The 20826-nt window shown below is 33.3% G+C and overlaps 1 protein-coding gene across 2 annotated transcripts in view; it reads right to left on the bottom strand.

Moving 5' to 3' along the window:
• Positions 1 to 20826, bottom strand: part of LOC126977404 (uncharacterized) — a 360855-nt gene that overhangs the window by 296009 nt on the left and 44020 nt on the right. The window contains exon 1 of one of the 2 annotated variants that reach the window (XM_050826312.1): positions 13879 to 13952. The exons of the other annotated variant lie outside the window; for it this stretch is intronic. The gene's annotated coding sequence lies outside the window, so the exon portion shown is untranslated. Of the gene's footprint in view, positions 1 to 13878; positions 13953 to 20826 lie in introns of those variants that run through there. 2 annotated transcript variants of the gene reach the window in all.

The following is a 20826-nucleotide window of genomic DNA, read 5'->3' as shown; positions in this document are numbered from 1 at the left end:
AGCCACGCCCATGCGGTTTCAATCTATTTTGAATATATGCCCTTACATTTGTGAACGGCGGGTCGCTATGCCTATACAAAATTGTAAAAATAAATAATAAAAGTGATAATAATCTGAGGACTGCTGATTGTTGAGGAATTTTTTTTTCCGGCAAAGGGACCCATGTGTGCGGGAGTGCTGAGGTAACCGACCATGGACATCTGCAACAGCAGCGTTCAAGAGATGCGTTGCCGACGGTACTGATCAACAAAGTGGCTGTATGAAGCAATACATAAAAAAAATCCCATTCATAAAATTTTATATGATGACCTGTATAGCCGAGTGGTTAGCGATCCTACCTACTAAGCTAGAGGTCCCGGGTTCGAATCCCGGTAGGTGCAAGCATTTATATGATGAATATGGATGTTTGTTTGCGAGTCATGGATGTTTAAATGTATTTATGTATGTTTATATGTATTTATGTATGCCTAAGTAAGTAAATTGTATTAAATATATCGTTGTCTTGCAACCCATAACACAAGCTATATATGCTTAGTTGTGGGCAAGATAATTTGTGTAAAAAGTGTGTCAATATATGTCAATATTATAATATTTAAGTAACTATTTTTACTAAGTATATATTTTTATCACTCGTATTTATTATACGTATTTATAAAAAAGTTGATAAAATAATCAATATATATAAAAATGAATTGCTGTTTGTTAGTCTCGCTAAAACTCGAGAACGGTTGGACCGATTTGGCTAATTTTGGTCTTGAATTATTTGTGGATGGCCAGGAAAGGTTTAAAAGGTGAATATATATGAAAATTCTTGAAAAAAAAATATAAACAAAAATTTTGTTCTTCCTTCGTTCAGAAATCAAATTGAAAGAATACATAAAGTTAATTTTAGCTAATAGTTGGTAGATTAAATACGGTTGTTAACTATCTATCAGATTATTTTTATGTAGATTGATAAATCTTAAATTTTGCCACAAATTAAATTTATGAACCATTAGAATCCATCTTCTATGTCGATCGATACTTTAGACAAAGAGTTCATCTTTGTGAGTGACGATTACCGCTCGTAGCGACAACTTTATTTACTTCGGTTATCCATGGTGATAGTGATGTTTCAATTTTTAAAAAACTTTTTTTATTTATTATATTCAGAACAACGTCTGTCGGGTCAGCTAGGTTTGAATAAAACATACATAAAATATATTTAATCTGAAATCCATTGATTGGAAGACAATCAAACCTAAAACCCTTCAACCTGCCTCCAAGTTACAATAAATATCCACAACTCCTTACATAGTTCCAGTCACGCTGCCAAACATAACTCGATAGAACGAGCTCTAATCTTTAGAGCCAGGCTTTCAACGAAAACCAACGTTCTAGCTACAAAAGCTTACTTCCATTAGGTGTACTTTAGCAGACAGAGTAACGAGGTTGTTATTCCGAGCCTATCAGCAGGAGCCACTCTCTGAATCGAATCGATCTCCGACAATAAACCCACCGATATTGTGTCTACACAATGCCGACCCGCACATAAAATCTGGTGTAAAGCGGTCATAATGTCCCGGAAAAGTTAATTAAATAGCCCAGTTAAGTGAACGAGACGTTTTTCATTGAATGGGTAAGGCTGATGGATGGATGGATCTGGTGCGGATTTGGGGTGAATAATTGGATATGTCAGTTAATGGTACGAAGAATATTATATGAAAGCATAAAGTATCCGTTACTGCGTTACACTTTAATTATGCTAAATATTTAAGTATTTATTTCAGATTTTTACAAGGCCTGAGTAATTGGTAACCTGATTCAGCATTTTGAAGATTTTTTGATATTGATATTACTTGTGTTTTAGTATCAGAATTGATAATATTTTTTGGTAATTTAACTTTGAAGCTGAAAATAAATTGCACATAAATTTTATACATAAAATATAATATTTTAATTTGGCAAATTCACGAGTTTCATTCAATAGTCTAATCTATTCGGTAGTAGGCTACACCTCCAATATTGATTTTTGTAAAGGTTTGTAAAAATAAAAAAAATGCTCACTAGAATAATAATAATAATATATTTATTTGCAAAAAACATAGTATACAATGGTGTTAAAATATTATAATAATAGGCTTATATGTTTTGCTAGCACTATTCCTAGCATGCAAATATTTAACCACAATGAATATCAGAATTTCATTTCCATCAACTCCTTAACACTATAAAAATTATTAGCATTTAGCCAACTATATAGCTTATTCTTAAATAATCTAGAATTTAAATTCTTAATGCTACTCGGTAACTTATTATAGACACGAACACAATTACATACACAACTTTTACTATATTTAGTAATATTTGGAATGTCGTGTAGAACGAGTCTATGTGGATCACGTTGGTTCCGCGGATTTAGGTCATTAGCTGATTTAAACAATTCTTTATTTTTTTTACAAATATACATATCTCGAAGATATAAAGCGACGGCAAAGGTAACAATCCTAATTTTTTAAATATGGTTTGACACGATTTTTCAGGATGCATCCCGTACATTGCCCTAATACACTTTTTTGGTGCAATAAATGCTCTGTTTATATCTGTGCTGTGTTATCATAATATAAGTCCGTAGCGCAGTTGCGATTCTACATGTGCGTGATAAGTCATTATAGCAGTATTTAAGCTTGTTACGTTTTGGACTTGCTTAAGCGCATAATATACGAACTTTTTTATTCTCTTGGATATATTATCTACTTGCTCTTTCCAATTGAAGTTCTCATCTATTATTAGTTATTACTCCTAGAAACTTTGTATGTACTACTTCTTCAATTGTTGTTATTTTTAGTTGTATATTGTATTTCAGATTATAAATCTGAAATTCAAATTCAAATTGTATTAATTTATTTATAGTGTTATTAATTTCAATCTCATGATTATTAAAAAAAGTTATTATTTTTTCAGACGCTACAACGATTGTGATATCATCAGCAAATAACACACATTGATGTTTGGTTATGTTATGATAATATCATTTATATATAGTAAGAATAGGATAGGGCCCAGCACACTTCCTTGTGGAACGCCACATTTATTGTGCTTGTATTCGGAAAAGAAAGGGACCATATCTCCATTGTCATCTATTTTATCAATAACGACACATTGTTGCCTGTTGCTAAGATATGATGCTATCCAGTGTAGGACCCCTGATACCGATTAATTCAAGCTTATCTAGTAGCAGATCGTGGGAGACTAAGTCGAAGGCTTTCGAGATATCAAAAAATAGTCCCGTAGTTAGATTGCTATTGTTAATACTTAAATATAGCCTTTACAAGAGTGAATACCGCTAATGAAGTAGACTAATTTTTTTGAAAGCCAAACTGTTCGTTGCTAATTATATCAATTTTTCGCAATAGTCGGTTAATTTTCTGTACATGCACTTTTCATATATCTTAGACAATATGGGTATCAAAGTTATTGGACGATAGTTATTAATATTAAATTTTTCACCTTTTTTAAATAATAGCTTGACTATTGAATTATGAAATATTTCAGGGCGTCAGGAAAAGTGCCCGTCTCAAATGATGTATTTATTAAATATGTTAAAATGACAGTTAATTGATTAGCACACTCTTTAATTATTTTGGTGTTGATTTCGTCATAGCATATTATAAGCCACGACAGGTAAGTTACGACAAAAAATACTATACGCGGTTGAAATCACAGTAGTATAGCTAGCTATAAATAATGATGCTTCAAATGGTGATTTAACTAAAATCCTACTGTAGTAAAGATTATTTGAATTAGAATTATTTAATTTACATAAAAATATTTCACGACAAAAATCACTCACAAAATAAGATGGCACACGAACAGAAATATTTGAAATTAAAATAATGATGATTCTACGACTTTGATGTTACGAGGTATTTCCTAACAATCTTTGTCTACAAAACGACTTACTTATTTCGTAAAGTGAAGTAAGCACATATTCATGACACATTACAATACAATAACGTAGTAATATAACATATTAAAAATATGGTGTCATGAAAAGGACTTAGCATTTTTGGAATTCATATTAGGATAACTCCAATTCCAACACTGATTTTCAGTAGGTACCTACTAGTAGTAGGTAGGTAGAAGTGAAGGAGATCACTTAAATAATAAATTATTCACAATCTAGATTGATTAATTTACTGAAAAATACTGTTAAAATAACTGTAAATATCATCATGATGATTGGATGCTATTGAATTCTCGATAAGCACTTTAGCTATTTAAGTATATCATTGGAAGTAAAGTAAAAATATCTTTCCTAATATTGAGCTCACATTTTCCTATTCACCTCATCGTAATCCATGTCTGCTTAAGAACGATAGAGGATTACCACAGATATGCTTCAGTAAATAGTAAATAAATACAGAATGTATTGTCTTGTTAATGCTTTAATGTATTTCCTGTATTAATATCAAGAACCATGTATCACTCAAATTATGATAGGAAACTATTAGTTTACTTGTTAGATTAATATCTAAGTGATTCCGTTTTATCAAAAGCAGAATAAACAAGCTTCTACTTTAGGTTAATACTATAATAATATCTTTTTAACAGTGTGTGGCTGCTTTAATATACATACATATAAACAGCTCTAGTCTATACCTAATATATACGTAACATATTATTATGTTCTGGCCGTAAGTTCTACAACAAATAAAAATGAATTTATTTTTTATGATGTGATGTATTCATAAGAAAACTTATTATATCCATTTATATGTTGTTTTCTCAGCAATAAATAAATAAAAATTCTGTTCGAAATGATTACCTTTGAATTTAAAGAATCCTGATGTGAATTTTTCATAACTCGCTACAAAAAGTTTTGTTTCCTTGAAGAATTTAAAAATGTTTAATTTTTATATATGGAAGAGCAAGACATATGATCGTACGGTTCACCTGATGTTAAGTGATCACCACCACCCACATTCTCCTGCAACACCAGAGGAATCTGGTCTTTTAGAAAGGTGAATGCGTTATTTTGGAAGGTACCCATGTCGTATCGTCCCGGTAACACCGCACACGGAAGCTCATTCCACAGCTTGGTTGTACGCGAAAGAAAGCTTCTTGAAACCCGCGCTGTAGAGGAACGCCCCACATCCAGATGGTGGGGATGATATCCTAATGTGTGGTGCGAAGGTGGAATTCGGGAGCAGAAGTCAGGACAGAAGACAGAACAGCTCTTCGGTACACTTCCCGTAATAATGTAGGAGAAGATACACAATGAAGCGACGTAACTACGCAACGCTAAGTAATTCAGCAGTTTACAGAGCACTGGGTCCCCGATAATTCGAGCCACTCTGCGTTGCACGCGGTAAAATGGATCTAGCTGATACTGGGGTGCGTCTAGCGCAATGTGGGCTAGCTTGAAGTATTGCAGTGCTCTATTAATTTGGCTTTGCCCTTTGGATGGCCACGAAATTGGCAATCGCTCGAGGTTTCGAGACCCAGTATTCCGATACTAGGCGGAAGTTTTAAGGGAAGTGTTGTCGAAGAGCGGTGATACGACGAATGGTGTTTTTTAGTGGTGAATTCACAAACTTGAGTCTTCTGGGAGTTAAATTGGACAAGGTTCAATTTACCTCATACCGTAAATTTCTCAAGAGAGGACTCACAGCCTTGGGTAACTCCATATGTTAGGTATATCAAAAGGACGCCCGTTGACGAAAGCTGTACTGTCGGTCGCTTAACATCTGGTGACTCTCTAGGTATACAAAGAGCTGGCGGTTAAAAATACCTTCCATGATTTTCGAGAGAAGAGAGGTTATAGCAATAGGCCATTCGTGAAAGATATCCGAACTTTAAGTCAGTAGCTAATAGCTACTCGCTGGTCTTGGCGACGTGCTCCTATTTCGCACGGATGATTTGCCGCATAAAAAATCTGGACACATGGTTGTATTTCCTCTTTCGAACTTTTTAGTTTAAATCCCTTGCGCCCAGCGCTGTAACCCAGGTTTGTTGCAGACAGCTGATTTTTATATATTTTTTTTATTAATTAGTTTCAATATATAATTGCTCCCATAATACCTATACTTATTAACAGTGTATGCGAGTTGATACATCTAGTGCATTCGTTACTCTTTTGAGTTTTTTCTTATGATTAAACTCTTCTTTTTCTTTTTCTTAAATTACAAAAGTAAGCCTTTTGACTTACTCTTGTAAGTTAATTCGCCTTACGTCTGTATATTTTGGAACATAAATTTACATACATTGTAAAATACACATATAATGTAAAATGCTAAAACTGTAAGTTTATATTTAAAAGAGGGGCAATAAATTTCTTGCCACTTCTTCTCATTAAAGCTTTACTTTTCAGAAGTGGTGGTAAAATCTTTGACATACATAAATGTCATTTGTGACCAAAGTCAATAAAAGTTCTTTTTAATGTCTCTTTTTAATTTAATCACTCATATCTGTCTGTCCCAGAAAGTCTAATTTCAGACCAATCACACGAATTATTACTCTCAAAAGCTTTTTATTTCATATTTTTATTGTTTTTTGGTTTATATATTGAATAATCATTAAGTGAATAATTATCAAGGGAGCGCAATACGTATTTAACGCAGACGAGGTCATAGTCGGGAGCTAGTATTGTAATAAATGCAAAACTTTGTTGCCTTTATATTATTTCAAAATACATTCAAAGTTTATTTTGAAAATAAACTATAAGCACGAAATTCTAAAACAAATTGAAACATTTACCGGAGAAGTGGCAGTCAGTATTCATCGTGATTTTGGGCATTACGAGTTTAAAAATAAAGTTGGAAATCCCGCGAATTGTATAAAATCGCTTACCTCATCATAAAGGAGACAATGGTAATGCGCTGACTGAAGAAGCTCAAGCTCTTGAGCTCGCAAGTGACCTCAGGCGTTGATAACTCTTTGTGCCAGCTCGATCAATGAACCGCTTTTTATTACAAAGCATGCCTTTATGTCGAATGCCTTTACTGTGGGACGAATTGTTACAGATTTAAATGATCGTTGATAGTCGGAGAAGAAGTCACTTTTAACAATTTAATTGCTGACGTCGCACCGTTTTGGGATAACGCATATTAATAAAAACCTGATAATATTACTATATAAGAATAATAATTATTATATAATAAAAATATTGACACACTTTTACACAAATTAACTTGCCCCAAATTAATCATATAGCCTGTGTTATGGGTAACAAGACAACGATATTTTTAATACAATATACTTACTTAAACATACATAAATACATATAAACATCTATGACTCGGAAACAAACATATATTCATCATATAAATGCTTGCACCTACCGGGATTCGAACCCAAATGTTTTTCTAAATTATACAATACTAATAATGAATAGATTTGGTTCTCAATTCAACTGTACTTTTCTTTGATATTTTTGTTACTTAAAAAAGCTATCTATAGCTATATAGCTATATATCTGCGCTGTTTAGGAAAATGTCAGGTCCCACATAAAACGTTTTGTAAAAAATTTCAAATCTGATTATGGAAGAAAGGAGGAATTGATTGAATAAGTTGAATACAGTAAAACAAATATTTGTATAAAGAAAGCATGATTTGATGATTTCAAGAGGCAGTAACAGTAGGTTCAATCCTAGAAAAGACACCCCAATTCTTCGGGCCAAATGAACAATGGGACAGTTATAAACTTTTTTACCATATTACTACATTCATTTTTACATAATATTACTTCCATTGTTAGGCCACCCCAGCGAGGTTCATCTTTGGTCGACGTAATTCTATATTAGACTTGGTTTATCAATAAAACTTGTTAACTTGTTCCCTACTGAAATTCTTCAAGCAAGGCACTAAGGAACCGCACGCAATCAAATTTAAATCATTTCGAGCTTCGACAAACTGAACACAATAGTCTTCCATTTCTTAAAAAACAAAAGACATTCTAATTATTTACTTTTCTTTAATCTAATCTATATTCCAGCACACATGCCAGTATTTTCTGTATTTGATTCTAAAGAGCTTGCTTTCACTTTTTTCTGTGTAAGTATTGTAATTAAAGTAATACAGATAATGTATTATTTTAATTTATAATTTATTGGTTTTCTTTGTGTGCCCACAAAAATACTTCTATTTATTGTACACCTTTCATACCCACATCTATAAAACATGTCGTACTAAACGGCTAATTGGCTTTCAAAACAAGATCTCCCATGTATTTTTCCAATTAAACTCCGCGTTACAGAAAACTTTTTTAGGTATAGGTGTTGGAGTTATACCAGATAAATCTCTCCATAACTCACTAAAGAACCTCTCGATAGATTTAAATCTTTAATAGGACGGCCAATAATAAAATATTGGTATCGCATTTCAATCCAATTAATGTTATTTGGACACTAAGCAATAGGAACCATATAAATAAACCACGAATGAAAGCATTGAAAAGCCACTTCAATTCAATATTTAATTTCATTGAAAACTTTTAGCGCCAGTACAGTTTTTTGCAACTCTTTTGAACTGTCCAATACAGGTTCAAGATGCTGTCCGATATAAACATTATCGAAGAAATATTTCAAAAGGAAATCGCTTGAATCATATCATTCTTGCTCGAGGCTTCTTTAATGGATTGCTGTTTGATTGAATTTAATTCAATATTTATCCATACATTTATGTAACCTACATTTTCTTGATATTTAGAAGCTAGATATTGTACATGAGACTGTACATAAATCTAATACAAATTCATTGATCAAACAATATGAGATACCTACCTCTAATAAAAGGAAAGAAAATAGTTAATTACTCTAATTTAAATTTTCAAAAAGTTAAATAACCAAAAATAATGCAATTGTGATGCCGCTCGAAATTTTATGTTTTTAAAGAATTCTGAGCGGCACTTCATTATAATGGGTAAGAATCCCCCCTCTCCTTACACAATTCTTATTATAAATAAGAATTGTTGTAATGGGAGGCTCATAGACCGCGTGCGCACGATGCGCCAGAAAAAAACTTAAAAAAAGGTGGAGATGAGTCACAGCGCAGGTGTTCTATAATGCTAATGTTACTCGGCAAAACAAATTCCGTTCAACAAATGTCGCTGTCTTCTCTAGTGACAGTGGTAGTGCACTGATAACGGATAGGTAGTTGAGATGTTGTATATAAAGTATCGTGTGTGCTGCCAGTGATGACTTACGTTACGCAGACGTGGTCGCTAACTATGGGCCTTATGAGAAAGCTCATACGGCCCATAGTTAGCGACCGCGTTAAGGTCGCTCAGAGGGCAGAGGGTTATGCTCGATCAGAAATGAGGAGATCACTAGGAGAACCATAGTTACCAACATAGTCCAAATGATTGCGAAACTGAAGTGGCAGTGGGCAGGGCACATAGTTTGACGGACAGATGGCCGTTGGGGCAGTAAGTCCTAGAATGGCGCCCACGTACCGGAGGACGCAGTGTTGGTAGGCCCCCCACAAGATGGACCGATCATCTGGTCAAGATCGACGGAATACCTTGGATGAGGGCAGCGCAGGACCGATCGCCGTGGCAATCTTTGGGACGTCTTCCGACTGATGAGGAAGAAGAAGATATAAAGTATCGTATAAATCAACCTGTGGCTACCGCCCTAATAATCTCCATGCCCATATTGGTCTAATTATTATAACTTATAGGAGTATACAAATTATTTAAGTTTTCTTTTGTGTTAATTCCGCCAATATTTGTTTTTAAAACAATTCGACACGTGTTTCGCCTCTACACGAGGCATCCTCAGGACGTGTTGTCTCTTCAAAACAGATTTGTCTCGTGCCAGATTTTGGAATTGTTTTAAAAACAAATATTGGCGGAATTAACACTAAAGAAAACTTAAATAATTTGTATAATTATGGATTTCCGCAAAGTAACGCCTAATTCAATAAATATTAACTTATAGGAGGTTTAAAAAGGTGTAAGTATGGTATCTATAATACACTGGCCTTCAAAAGTAAGTATCACACTTTTAAAATTGGGATAACGTTTTAAGTTCACAAGATATACTTTCGAAATAAAAAGGACTCCAAAGAAAATTTAATTTTGTACATAAAACTTTATAGTCAGTAACATTCTTTTAAGAGTTTGCTGAAAAAAAACTTCAAAAACAAAACCATTCCTTTTTCAAAGTGGACGTTTCCGAATTACAATTTTACCATTCACATTTTTCTTTCTGTTTTAAATTTTTTTCAAGATCGATGGGTCTTGTTTTAAAAATTTATGCTAAAAAGCACATAACATTTATTTATCATGCCTCTTTCAGTTGAAGAATGTGCTAGGATCATGGCTTTTCTGGAACTAGGCATCAGTATGCGTCGCACTGCAAGAATATGGTGGGTGTGACGGTACGAACGGTCCAGAAGGTAAAGCGAAGGTACGAAGAGACTGGACACCATCTGAGGAGACCTTGTAATGGCAGACCCAGATGTACCAGTGCCGAGAAGATCGTTATATTATTTCCACTGTGTTAAGAAATCGCCACCAAAATGCAGTTTAAGTCCAGCAACAGCTACTTCAGACTCGGAGGGATTACATTAGTGACAGTACAGTGAGAAGAACACTTGCTGAAGCAAATTTGAAACCCCGAAGACCAGCGAGTGGCCCAAAACTCGTGAGACAGCATCGAGTAGCGAGACTGCGATACGCCCGTGAACACATGCAGTGGGATGAAGAAGAATGGTCAAGAATTTTGTTTGCAGATGAGTCTCGATTCTCCCTTTACACTTCTGATGGAAGGCGAAGTGTTTACAGGCGACCTGGTGTACGATACCTTCAAGCCTGCATCTCAGAAAGAGTCCAATACGGTGGAGTCAGTGTACATGTATGGGCTGGCATATCTTCAGAAGGTCGCACAGAGCTAGTAGCCATAGAAAATGGCACCCTCACTGGGCAAAGATATGCTCAAGAGATTCTCAATGAGTATGCAGGGCCGTATTTAGCAGATATGGGTGATGGATCGATGCTGATGCATGATAATGCCCGGCCAAACACGGCTCATATCGTACAAGAGTATATTCAGGAGGTCGGTATCAGCGTGATGGCTTGGCCATCAAGAAGTCCTGATCTCAACCCTATTGAACACGCCTGGGATGAGCTTGGGAGGCTAGTCAGAAATCGCAGAGCACCACCTACTACCCTCAGGGCACTAAAGCAGGCCCTGGTAGAAGAATGGGAGAATATTCCCCAACATCGGCTCCAACCTAGTGTTCAGTATGCTAAACCGACTCGAAGCTGTAATCAGAGCTCGAGGAGGCAATACCAGTTATTAAAAATTAAATAACATGTAATACATTTTAGTTGAATTTTTTTACACTAAACTAAAAATGTCTATTTTCATTGTTTTATCTTTTTTCAGTTAAAAATGTTACTAATGTATAATTTTAGTTTCTAAGAATTAAAGCCTATAAAATTTGCAACAAAACGTTTTTAATCTTAAATCTCTACCTTCTATAGTTAAGAAAAAAAATTAATTTGAAAAGTGTGATACTTAGTTTTGCAGGCCAGTGTAGCACATTAGAGCTAATGCAATCATTATCTCTTCAGTAAGTTATGGGGACCTTCTAAAAGCTAGGACACTTCTTTAAACAAATTTGAGGCTTTGATAGCAAAAAAATAGGTGACGTTGGTCAGATTATTTATAATGTAACGTATAATCTTTGATATCAGTCAGTTTATAATATTATGCAACTTTGCAATCGAAGATATAACGTTGATGTAATGAAATCCCATAAATGTGATCTTATTGAATTCAGTCTATTTGTTTCTGATTTAAATGAAATCGAGCCACGTGAACTGAACGAATAGAACCTCATAACGCGTTGATAACATCGGCCATAACAGCTCGATGTGTCCCCGGCATACTTATTTATTTATTTTATTTTATTCCAAAACTTACAGATTTCACTTATATGTACTAACAATAGCAATTATTGTAATATACAGTAACTTATGAGTAAAATACACATTATTTTCTTAAATAATTTTATAATAATAGCTATTAAAGGAGTATTTAATTAAATTGGGTTTCTTACTCTAAACTAGTAAAGAATATAAATTGAGGGCATGAAAATTAAATAATTTTAATAGATAGAACATTGGGTCAGAATTATAGTTTATTACATGCATGCTTAAACATTTTGACATTGATTGATAGAATAATATAGACTACAATTAAGATTTTTGACTCTGAAATAGTAACATTGTATTGTATATAGGCATATTAGATATCAGAAGTTTAACAAGCAATTTTGAATAAAGAGTTTTATCGATAGTGACACGGGAGTGGGTCAGGGATAGGAAATAATACTCCGCTTATTGGAACGAGTCTTTATTTGCGTTCACTTTTTCTGAACTTGCACTTGCCGGTCTGCCGCTGTTCCTTTTGTGGGCGGCAGTACCTTCAACGCGTCACACTGCACCGAACACTAGGTCTCTTCTATCTTCTTCTTAGAACACTTCCACTTTTCACTACTTCTTCTTTTCTTCTTCTTCTTCTTCCTTACACTTTCGAGTCAGAACTAGAACTGCCGTAGGCCACGCTTAGTACGGCTTATATACCCCCGGATCTGTTCCATTTTCAAAATGATTCCCCCATTCCATCTTTAAATTTAAATTGTACTAGAAAAATCTTTTAACTATTTTTATCCTGCTTACACATTTTCCATCCCTATTCTTCTGTTCGATTTGATCCTGAACTTACTAGAAATTTCCATTAACTTTACAAAACCCAAAAAATTCCATACACTGGTAGGTGTATCGAACCCGGGTCTACAACGTCTAAAGTAAACACTTTTCCGCTGAGCTACGAATATTGCTGACGGAGCTGTTGAAATTAACAATGTCTTGAAGTTTGACAACTCTCGTCATATACTTCGAAGCGTTGCTACGCAACAATAGTTTGATAGGCTTAAAACACATTTTAACTAATGTTAGTTTATTACTTCGATAAGGGTTTTATTATGTATAACTAGAGTGTAACTAAGTTTAAACGATAAAAGAAACATATTTAACAAATAGAAAATAATTATCAGAAAAATTTAAAAATCTAAATTTTTGCGAAATTATTGTTGATCTTTTTAGATGTCTTTTCAAACTTATTATATATCCTTAAATTACTTAAGCAACTTAAGTCTTTTTCACTTTCCCTTGAGTGTACATGTGTAAAATAAATTTGTGATAAGCTGTCCTGCAGTATAACAGTTAGATCTCTGATAAAATAAATCAAAATTGTCGGAATATGATTTTGTGTTTCATCCCCAGATCAATTTATTGAACATTGAAATAGAACTATCCTCGTGACTGGTACATCTGACGCAGACGTTATCATTACACTCCAACTATATTGTAATTGTGAAGCGCTTTTAGATTGAAATGATCCTATCCAACGATACGATCCACGTGACACTGTCAGATTGTGGACTGTTGTTCTAATTTATCATCAAAAGTTAATCATATGTTTCAATCGAATCATGTACGAATATATTTTACTAGCCTTACTCTCACCAGGGTTACGCAGTTTCAAAAGATTTTTTTCCAATCCTGCTACCTTGCTTTTTTATATGATGGTACAAAGCCTAGATATGATCTAATTATTGGTGAAATCAATGATCAATCATCAATCTTAAGGGATGATCAATAAGGAATGAAGATCAATGATCAATCTTAAGGTATGATCAATAAGGATGATTAATATTGAAGTTTTCTCATCTTTATGAAGTGAAAACCTTAACTGCGTTGATTGAATTGCGGAAAATATAGTTTGCGATTTATATGTATTAACCTATTATAGTTATGTTTTATGTTTTAGTGAATACTACTATGTAAACTAAATTCTAATATTTAAAGAAGAGGCAATTGCCTACTTGAGCCCTGTGAAGATCGTTAGCTTATTTGTAAAATAACGGGCGCCCAAAAGTTTTTTGTACAACTACGGATCAATCAATCTGAAACAAAAGAGGTTTTATATGCATTCCATGAATTAGAAACAATTGTCTACACATTAAAAAGTACAGGAAAGTAAAATAAAATGTTCCAAATTTGAGAATTTCAAAGTCATCTAATAATATTTTATTCGATTCAAACGTTTGCTCGCAGTTTGTGTTTACCTCTTGAGCTATAAATAAATAAAAGGTAAGATTTTTTTTAATGAATTGAGGTCTATGTAAAATTGATTTAATTGAAGGTTACTAGCTATGGAGTTTTTTATATATAAAATAAAACTCCTTTTTATTTGAAAGAATATCTTGCATACTTAGCAAGTAATCGCAATTTTAAGAGTGTTATACTTAGTTCTGCAGGCCATATTTGTTGAAGTAGATCACCAACCATCTAGTGAGGCTCATGTTCATCTGATAGCTGTATTTAAATGTATGTTCCCGTTTTTACGGAACCCTCTTGGTTTAGTACTATTCATTTATTTATTATTCCCGATTATTTATGTTTTCGAAAAAATATATAAACTGCAACTGCAAAATATATAAAATGTAGCCAATAGTTGTGACAATTCCAATCTCTCGAACGTAGTAACATTGTATTTGGCGTGTGCAAGCGTCCTGTCAATTTACCACGAAATTGGTAACACGCGTCAAGTACATGCGATAAGGTAGCAGGCTTGCTCGCTAGATTTAACTAAAATTGTCGGTTGATTTATAGAGCACTTTGTTAGTTTTGATATGTTTCGTTTTGGTAAGTTTACGAGCTCTGCCAATGTTCTAAGCATGCTGCCAAATTGAAATAACTTCCGAGTAACATGCAGAATTATGTATTCGTGTAAAATCACACAAATTCTGCCGAAGTATATCTTTATTATATAGTGTCCGCGTGAGCGCGTGAATGTGTTTTTTTAAGTCAGATCCGTAGACTCCTGTGGTACCCTGTGGTAATTATAAGAAAAAAATTTTGTAGTCATCCTTTTGAATCTCATTGGTCATCTATAGACATTTGCTTAAATAATTTTTATGCTTTCGTCATTCCATGCACGGCCGTGCGTTTTGATACTACCCTATTATTAATTTAACCCGATACTAAACCATTATTAATTTTAGTAAAGTTCTCAAAATCATATAAATATAAATTATAGAAAGTCATGAGGAACAGAGTTTTTGAGTGGTTGCTACACATAAGATAGAGTTTTATACTTCGAACTCATCTAATTCGTACTAGTTTCCCATTTAATTTTTAGAAGTACTGTTTCCCCTTAGCCTGCAACAATTTCATGGCAGGTATTTTGTTATGAGCTTAAGATTAATAATTCATATGAAACAAAATAATACTTTAAGCACATTCCTGGAAATTCAACTTCTCCTAAGCTCTTCAACGATTTGTTATTAAAAGGGTAAAATAGCATTATAATATTAGATCAAATCAAATAAAATCAAACAAACCATGCCATGACATCCATGAATCCGCAAGAAACACATATTAATCATATAAATGTTTTCAACTACAGGGATTCGAACACGGGATCTCTAGCTCAGTAGGCAGGCTAACTAACCAAAGAGCTATATGGCTATATGTATCAAGTACTATGCACGGAGCTCTTCTGTGTTCGAATTCAACTCGCACTTTACTGGTTATTTGTGAATATTTTCTGTTTGTCTTTGACTTCAAAGCGCATAGCCACTACTCAAACAACCAGCCAATCAATCCTTCGAAATACATTCAACACAAATCATCAAAGAAAACTAACATCCAACGCAAAACCTTAATTAAAAAATCTCAGTAATTCGCAATACAGACCCTCACAAAACACTAAACCCTAAATTTAAGTTAATAATATAAACTGAAACACTTAAAGCGAGGAAAAGTCAAAAGTCCACTTAAGTCGGCGCCAAGACTCTGCAGATAAACGCTGAGACATGAGAAATAGCCAGGAGTTTTACTTGATATATTGCTGTTGGGTTTTTAAATTGCACAATCCTATGCTAGTAATGAGAGTGCAAAACTGCGTAATTCAGTACGGCGCAAAAATTTCCTTTAAACAAACCAACATTTTATTGCATTTCAAAATATTATAATGGCAGACTCAATTTTATGACAACTATTAACATACACTTTCGGGGTTCAACCGATGGTAGGTAATCATGACGAATACTGAACAGTATGAAACATAATCCAAATTAAATCAACTTTTTCGTCTTTGCTAAGCGGCTGAAATTTGCAAGCTGAAATATAATAGAAAATATTGGTTTAGTCAAATAATCAGTAAGAATTAAAATTATTGTTTTTGAAACATAATATAAACACATTTCTAAATAACCCTCAGGTTCAAAACAAAGTTTATCGTTGATGTTGTTAATGTGGTTAAAGTTGCAGATAAGCGAAACATAGATTGCAGGTTTACTTGATCTAAACAAAGAAATGAGCATAGTCTGCAGAGAACTGTTAATACAGGAGTCCCATTGTAATAGAAAGAAGAAATAATACAAAAATATATGTATTGATAAGTGAACAAAAAGTTACATAAGATTAAAAAGAATTGTAAATTTAATGTAAACTTGTAATGATAATAGAACAATTTAGTTCTACTAACAAATGTATTCTTTCAATAAACAGAATAAAATGTTTTAATCATTAATAGTTTCTTTCCCAATTTACACAAATGATTGAAGATAATCTTAATTTTAAAAATATTATAATTATCAACTCCGCAAAATTTGTACTCAGGTAGACAAATGGTAGCAACGGACATTGACAAATTAATCTCAAAATCCATTTTTCATATCTCGCTTTTCTAGATTGTACGAGATTATTCCTGAATTACGGAGCCTTTTCCACGGACCAGGTTTTAAGATATAGCAATTTATTATTGTGCATGTACATTGTACATCAAATTGTACTAAGTTCACTAATTTACTTGTTACTTAAAATATTTAACCATGGCGGACCAACGCCTAGAGGCGATAGATAGATCTAAACTTTGACTCAAATGAAAAGTAATTTTGATTTTTATATGTTTATCTATAATATGATCAAAAAAGTACTAAGGGGATTATTTTGTTTTCGAAAATAGTAGAGATGCCTCCGAAAATTCTAAAAATGTATTAAGTTACATTTGGGTCATAATATAATTTATACAAGTCATTGTTAGATATGCGCTGTAAAAACTACTGAAGATACATAAAATAGGCTACAATGTTTTATTTTGATAACCAAAGCGAAGGCAGCGAAGGTTTATAATAATATTATGTTTCTTATATGGGTAATACTGTAACTAAGCCTAATGATTGGGTCATCTTTTGTTAAAATCACATTGGTTGAAACAGAAAACGTTGTTATGGAATTGAAACATTGTATGATAGGTAATTGATGAAACTTGTCTGCTAGTCCGCTAGTAAAATCACCTTCATTGTGACATCCATTTTATAACAGTTCTCAGTTTCTAAATAATATATTTATTTCGTTTTCAATCGTTGTAGCAAATTTTAGTGGGAATATCCCCCCCCCCCCCACCCCCACCACTAGTGACAAGACTATAAGGTTTTGGTTTAGACTATAAAAAACCTACTTATTTTTGTATTTTAGACTGCTATTAAGACAAGTCGAAATAATCAGGCATCACATTAAATCCCCTTACATAAAAAAAGTTATAGACTAATGTTAAGAATTGAAGGTATACAAGAAAAACATTACCAAACTTCGAAAGCACAAACAAACGAATAATCCCTCCAAAAATGTCCGGTCACTAAAACCCTATGCAGCAAGCAGCTAATGAGAGTGTTTATCGCGGCCGATCCCTGCGACTGTCCAAATAAATTAGCCAACAACATTGTTTGTTAGTTGAACGGAAGCAATAATTCCAAATTAGCTCTTTTGGGCGACAATTAGCCGCCTTTTATCCACTTAGCTTTATATATTGTACTGCAAGATTTCACTTCGCTCCCCCAGTAAAAGAAATTGAGTCAGTGAAGTTTTAATTAATCGTCCCGACGAGTTGGGAATATAAATAGTTTTTCTGCGGAACATTTCTAAATATTTATGAAACAGTTAAAGAACAGTGCTATTATCTTTATAATTAAGATGTGAAATTAAAAATTCTTGAGCGCGTTGAGTGTTAAAGTTGTGATGTTGCCTTTATAATGTTTTTTCTAAACTTTATTTAGCAGTGATGGTTGGTACCTAAGTTACTACTTACAACACTGACAATACTATTATCTTAGAGGGTACAGACAAAATGGAAAATAAGCAATATGTATCAAAAATACTTAGATTCAAGAATCTAATACAAGCAGAATGTATCAAAAATACTTAGATTCAAGAATCGAATACAAGCAGAATGTTTCAAAAATACCTAGATTCAATAATCTAAGTAGGTATTTATATTATAATTTTCATGGAATGACTATAGAATGCGGCTGTTTATGAATCCAGTATGAAGCTGAAGAGTTTCTTTTTCGTTGTTTTGTTTGAACGCGCTAATTTCTGGACCTGCAATTTGGAGTTGAATAGCTTTTTTCGTATTTGATAGGCAAATTCATGAAGCATATCAAATCATTAGTCTATGTTTCTTAAATATCCTTAAATAATAAAACCTTGGGAACAGCTTATTGCCAATCGACCTAGGGATAGCAAAATTGTTAATAATAAAAAAACATATCTCACTTTATTATAATATAGACAGTATACTCATGTACAACTTTAATCAAAATATATATTATTATATAGCACACCCTACTCTCTATCACAATATTGTTTGCCTCAATACTAGTTTACTCTGCCTATGGTGTGGCCATCCAGCAAGTCGGAGGTGTCTTATTTATTTATTTAAAAGAATTGCCACATTACATTCACATTGTTGTTATCAAAGATTTTTGTACACAACACCACTAATATAATTGTTATTTACATATAATACGGATACAAACTGTACATTAGATTGGACTCGACCTGATTCTTAAAATACAATTTTATTATTCCATTCTGATTCATATTATTAATATTTTACTTTAAATTTATAATAAGATGAAAGGCACTTATGGTACTTCTCACCTCTCTCTCTTTTTTGTTTTATGAATTAAAGTAATCTCCAAAGAGGTCCAGAGTTGGTTCTGTAAGTGACACGTACAAGTGTGTGAACACAAAATGTCACATCTCATTCTAATAATGGGTAATGATATAAAGCAAAATAGAATTTGTTCACTCTAGAAGATGTTTTTGAAGTTTTAATGGACATGTAATACAGAAGTATAAAATATTAGTTGAGTATCAGTATATATTCAAATTCAAATATTTTTATTCAAAAAAAGATTATAATATCATTAATAATTATTGAAAGTCAAATTCTACTACCGACATAAAAGTATGCCTCAGATTTGAGAAAAACACATATTAAGAAGAACGGGCGCAAGATATATAATGTTTCTTGCACCATATTGTATTATAGATATATTATATCTCTGTAATGCTAAATTGCGAAAAAGTTTTTATCTATTTCTATTAAATTACTTGTACAAAATATTATGTCATTGTTAGAGCCAACTTTAAATTAAAAAGTTAGATCAAAATTCCAGTCAACTCATAACTGCAAAACCCGCAGACGTTTTATATAAAATCATCAAACGATATCTCGTGTGCATACAAGTATGAAATTGGCAATAAATCTCAATAGATAAGGCAATAGGCTACTTTTAAGAGGTTGGAACTTGTCCAGATACGTTGAACCTCAGGTAAAAAGCTACGTATGCTTGTTGAAGTTACTTAATTTTCATATCGTTACAATTTACATTTCAATTTCGCATGGTGATAGTTTTTTTATATAACCAAAGAAGGAAGAAAATCGAGCGTACAGGTGCCACTCGGTAAGTGATCACTTATGCAAATAACGTCTGAAATACAAGAAAAATCACAGGAACTTTACCAGCGTTTTAGACGACACGTATCCAATTTTTTGAAGGTACCCATGTCGTATTGGAAGGACATAGGTATAGCGCGCTGGGAAGCTCATGCACTGCAGAGTGTACAAATGATATTTAAGTTTCTAGTGTGTGATGCAATACTGTAAAATGTAATGGAATTCAGATCTGTGAGTGTTTTAGAAATTTCCTCGCAATAAAAGTTGTCGATGATACGCAATGAAGCAACATCGTTACACATCGGCAAGTGATGTAGCCGTTCACAAAGCTGAATCCATGCCGGTTTGAGCAGCTCTGCACAGGGAGAAATGGTTCGAGCTTATACCTACTGCTCTGAATTGAGGTGTACTAGACCAGAAAAATGTACAGTTATACTCCATTTGTGTCTTGAGTTGGCAATCGATAGAGATCTAGACACCAGTACTGCGATACTCCGACACAACAAACAGTTTATTTTTTAGCGGGTAACTGCAAAAAGTATTTTAGGAGTTAAACTGAAAATGGTTTTACCCCATTCCGTAAAGTTCGCATAGAAGAATCGATATAAATACAAATTTATTCTGACGCCAAGTGACGATTTACTGAGACAGACCTGCATGGCCATATATATACGGCATCTTCAGTACTGTCATATACGAAAAAGTCAAGGTAAAGTTTTAAGTTGCTTCAAGTAATGATTTGAATTAACTATATAATAACATTCACGTCAAATTTTCTAAAGTGTTATAGGAAATTTAAACCATACTCCATTTTTAATTTTAATCATAGTCCATTTGATCGGCACAGATCGATCTCTTTTCAATAAAATACTAACCGGACTATACAAAATCGTTTTTCACTCCATTACCTTTTTTCATCGAGAATCGGCTAAGCTGATAATCGGAGCGTCACGTTGAGATTTTGCGAACTATTACTCAAATTGTAATTGGAACGATACGTACCTACAGTTGTAAGTAACGT

This window comes from Leptidea sinapis, chromosome 1, assembly GCF_905404315.1.
Source record: "Leptidea sinapis chromosome 1, ilLepSina1.1, whole genome shotgun sequence".
In the NCBI taxonomy this organism is placed as follows: Eukaryota; Metazoa; Arthropoda; class Insecta; order Lepidoptera; family Pieridae; genus Leptidea; species Leptidea sinapis.
The sequence above is the reverse complement of the archived record's forward strand: the minus strand, read 5'-3'. Positions and strand labels throughout refer to the sequence as shown.